Source organism: Hevea brasiliensis, chromosome 10 (genome assembly GCF_030052815.1).
Source record: "Hevea brasiliensis isolate MT/VB/25A 57/8 chromosome 10, ASM3005281v1, whole genome shotgun sequence".
In the NCBI taxonomy this organism is placed as follows: domain Eukaryota; kingdom Viridiplantae; phylum Streptophyta; class Magnoliopsida; order Malpighiales; family Euphorbiaceae; genus Hevea; species Hevea brasiliensis.
This window is the reverse complement of record NC_079502.1, coordinates 19142249-19146950: the sequence shown is the minus strand read 5'-3', so window position 1 is coordinate 19146950 and position 4702 is coordinate 19142249. Positions and strand designations below refer to the sequence as shown.

At 39.9% G+C, this 4702-nt stretch overlaps 1 non-coding gene across 1 annotated transcript; it reads right to left on the bottom strand.

Moving 5' to 3' along the window:
- Nucleotides 1–286: 286 nt before the first annotated feature.
- On the bottom strand, nt 287–393 carry LOC131169951 (small nucleolar RNA R71). Its single transcript, XR_009140895.1, has one exon. It is a non-coding gene; the product is annotated as a small nucleolar RNA R71 (small nucleolar RNA).
- Nucleotides 394–4702: the final 4309 nt, after the last annotated feature.

Sequence of the window (4702 nt, the reverse complement as noted above, 5' to 3'; positions counted from 1 at the left end):
AGGCCAAGACTCTTGAGAAACTACAGAGCTCCATCTGTCTAAGGATTTCAGCCTAGTGTCATTAGATCCACAGTGGAAGCCAATAACTTTGAATTAAAACTAACATGGCTTCAAATGATTCAACAAACTCAGTTTGCAGGTTCACCAACAGAAGATCCACATTATCACCTCCAGTGCTTTCTTGCCCTTGGGCACCTCCAGTGGTCAACCAGCTGGAACGTTCACCACTTGGTAAAACCTCTCACAAGCTTTTCTAGCAAGGTATTTTCCACCTGCAAAGACTGTAAGACTGAGACTTGAGCTTAACACCTTCAGATAAAAGGAAGGTGAATCACTCTATGACGCATGGGAAAGATGTAAAGACCTGCAGAGAGAATGTCCACACCATGGCATAGAAGATTGGCTATTAGTGCAAAATTTCTATAATGGGTTACTACTTTCTACAAGGAGCACAATTGATTCAGCTGTAGAAGGTGACCTAATGGAGAAAACAGTGACACAAGCAATTGAACTTCTAGAGAGGGTTGCATACCATAATTATGAGTGGTCAAATGAAAGAGGAAATGCAAGGAGAATAGCAGGGGTCCTAGAAGTGGACGCCCTAAGCATGATAATTGCCCAATTTGATCAGCTCACTAGGAGGCTTGATAAAATGCAAGCCAATGCAGTAGGGATGAATAGTCAATATGAGGACAGCTATGGAGGAGGGTACATGAGTTCAGAATATAACAGCTTCAATGAACCCTCCACAGAACAAATGAACTATGTGAATAATGGAGGAAACTTCAACCAGAGGCAGCCCAACAATCCATATTCAAACACTTATAACCCTGGATGGAGGAACCACTCAAATTTCTCATGGTCCAATCAGCAGAACCAGCCAATAAACAAGCAACAGTGGTACAAACCACCAGCACCACCCTGGATTTCAGAACAGAGGCCAAAACTTCGCACAGCCACCACCGCTTCCTCAACCTCAGCAACCTGAATCGAAGATGACCATGGAATCCATGATGGAAAGGTTCCTAGCAACTCAACAACAACATAATGAATTGATTAAATAGCTGACTTCCAGAATGGACCAACTTGCTACCCATAACAAGATGCTGGAGAATCAAATTGCTCAGTAAGCAAGTTCTTCAAGTAAGGCTACTGATAAACTGCTTAGTCAACCAGAGATGAACCCAAGGGAGCATTGTAAGGCAGTTACATTGAGTAGTGGGAGAACTCTAGTACAATCAAAGAAAGAATTAACAGATGAGACCTTAGAAAAATCTAAAAGCCAAGCAGAGAAAAGGAAGGAAGAAGCCAAGAAAGATCAGGAAGAGGAAGTAGGGAAGAAAAAAAAAGTTGCCAGAGCCATACCAGCCTCCCCTACCTTTTCCTCAGAGATTTCAAAAAGCCAAATTGGACAAGCAGTTTGGGAAGTTTTTAGAAGTTTTACAGAAACTTTATATCAACATTCCCTTCACAGAAGCACTCTCTCAGATGCCATCCTATGCTAAATTTCTTAAGGAAATTTTGTTAAAGAAAAGAAAACTGAAAGATTGAGATAGTTGCTCTAACAGAGGAATGCAATGCCATATTGCAAAAAAAGCTGCCTCCAAAGTTATCCAGGAAGCTTCTCCATACCCTGCCTCATTGGTAACAAGAAAATAGACAAAGCCCTATGTGATCTTGGGGCAAGTGTGAGTTTAATGCCCCTATCAAAATGCAAAAAGCTGGAGATTGGAGAACTGAAGCCCACGATAATTTCACTACAATTGGCTGATCGATCAGTTAATTATCCAGTGGGCATACTTGAGAACATCCCCATCAAAGTGGGTAAATTCTTTATTCCAGTAGACTTTGTTGTCCTTGAAATAAAAGAAGATGTTTAGATCCCTATCATCTTGAGAAGACCATTCTTGGCAACCGCTGAAGCAATCATAGACGTCAAAAATGGGCGACTAACCCTCAAGGTAGGGGAAGAAGAAGTGGAATTCAACTTATTCGACACAATGAAACATAAATTCGAACTTGATGAATGCTTTAAGGTCGACGTATTTAACAAACAAGTTGAAGAGAAATTTTATGAGATACATCCTAAAGATCCTCTTGAAGCATGCATTGTGCACAGCCACACAGTGAATAATGAAAACACAGAAATAGTAGCCTATGCACAACAGCTAGCAGCTCATCCACCCCTACTCCTAGCTCAAGCCTCCGAGATGGAAGAGTTAAAGGAGGAACAGCCAAAGGACAAGCTCCAGGGAAACGCCAAATAGGTAGAACTGAAACCTTTCCCCTCCTCACTAAGGTATGTATTTCTCGACTCAAATTCTAAATATCCTATTATAATCAATGCTAGCCTATCTAAGTTAGAAGAGGAAAAATTGTTAAGAGAAGTTAGGATCCATAACAAGGCCATAGGGTATAAAATAAAAGACGTGAAAAGGATAAACCCCTCGATTTGCATGCATAGGATACCCATGGAAGAAAACAGTAAACCCACTATCGAGCACCAAAGAAGACTTAACCCAAATATGAAAGAAGTAGTCAAGAAGGAAATTTTGAAACTATTAGATACAGGTATCATATACCTAATTTCTGATAGTAAATGGGTTAGTCCAGTACATGTAGTTCCTAAGAAGGGTGGGACAACTGTTATCCAAAATGCAAGCAATGAACTGATCCCTACTAGGGTAGTCACTGGTTGGCGAATGTGTATAGATTATAGGAAATTGAACAGTGCCACCAGAAAAGACCATTTTCCTCTCCCTTTCATTGACCAAATGTTAGAGAGCTAGCAAAACACTCCTCTTTCTGTTATTTACATGGGTATTCGGGATTCTTTCAAATTCCCATTCGCCCAGAAGACCAAGAAAAGACTACATTCACTTGCCCTTATGGAATATTTGCATATAGGAGAATGCCTTTTGGTCTTTGTAATGCCCCTGCTACCTTTCAAAGATGCATGATACCTATTTTTTCTGATTTTATTGAAAATATCATGGAAGTTGTTATGGATGATTTTTCTGTCTATGGAACTACTTTTGATGATTGCCTAGCTAATTTATCTAAGGTGTTGCAAAGATGCGAAGAATCAAACCTAGTCCTAAATTGGGAAAAATGCCACTTCATGGTGAGGGAAGGTATAGTGCTGGGACATTTGATATCAGAAAGAGAAATTGAGGTTGATAAGGCAAAAATTGAGATCATTGAAAACATGCCACCACTAACATCAGTTAAGAGAGTGTGAAGCTTTTTGGGACAAGCAGGTTCTACAGAAGATTCATTAAAGATTTTTCCAAAATAGCTAAGCCACTTACCAACCTGTTAAGTCAAGATGTTCCCTTTCATTTTGAGGAAAATTGCTTTATTTCTTTTAACAGGATCAAAGAAGCCTTGATCTCAGCACCAATAATGCTGCCACTAGATTGGGAGCTACCATTTGAGGTGATGTGTGATGTAAGTGACTTTGCAGTTGGAGTGGTGCTCGGGGAAAGAAAAGATAAAAAGCTCTATGCCATTTATTATGCCAGCAAGACACTCGATGACGCACAAATCAATTATGCTACCACAAAGAAGGAATTCTTAGTAGTGGTGTTTGCAATGGACAAATTCAGATCTGACCTAATTAGGTCAAAAGTTATTATTTTCACAGATCATGCTGCCATTCAGTACCTTTTGAACAAGAAGGAAGCAAAACCAAGGTTGATTCGATAGATTCTACTCCTGCAAGAATTTGACCTTGAAATCAAGGATAAAAAGGGATCTGAAAATGTAATGGCTGATCATCTTTCCAGGATGAAATTGGAGTACACAGGAGACTTTGAGGATTTGCCAATTGATGACTCATTTCCTGATGAGTAATTACTAGGATTCTCCCAGACTCTATGGTATGTTGACTTTATTAATTTTCTTGTATGTAGGGTATTGCCTCCAAACATGACTTATCAGCAAAGGAAAAAATTCCTACATGATGTGAGATATTACACATGGGAGGAACCTCTACTGTAGAAGAGATGTAATGATGGGCTGATAAGAAGATGCATACCAGAGGAAGATATGGAAAGTATCCTTCATCACTGCCATTCATCACTATATGGAGGACATTTTGGCACCTCAAAAATAGCAGCCAAGATCTTGCAAGCAGGATTTTACTGGCCACATTTGTTTAAAGATATGAGATCCTTTATCCTAGCTTGTGATCAATGCCAAAGAACAGGTAACACTTCAAGTAGGAATGAGATGCCACTGCATGGTATACTTGAGGTAGAATTGTTTGTTGTATAGGGGATAGACTTCATGGGCCCATTCCCCTCTTCCCATGGAAATAAGTATATTCTGGTTGGTGTTGATTATGTGTCAAAATGGGTAGAAGCAATAGCCACACCAACCAACGATGCTAGAGTGGTCACAAGGTTCCTTAAGAAGAATATCTTCATAAGATTTGGCACACCACAAGCAATAATCAGCGATGGAGAGAGTCACTTCTGCAACCAATTATTCGAAACACTACTGAAAAAGTATGGAGTGACTCACAAGGTGGTCACACCTTATCATCCTCAAACCAGCGGCTAAGTAGAAATCTCAAACAGGGAACTGAAGCGGAGGAAAGACTGGTGCATGAAGTTAGATGATGCACTGTGGGCATAATGCACTGCATATAAAACTCCAATTGACACAACACCCTTTCGACTGGTTTATGGAAAATCAT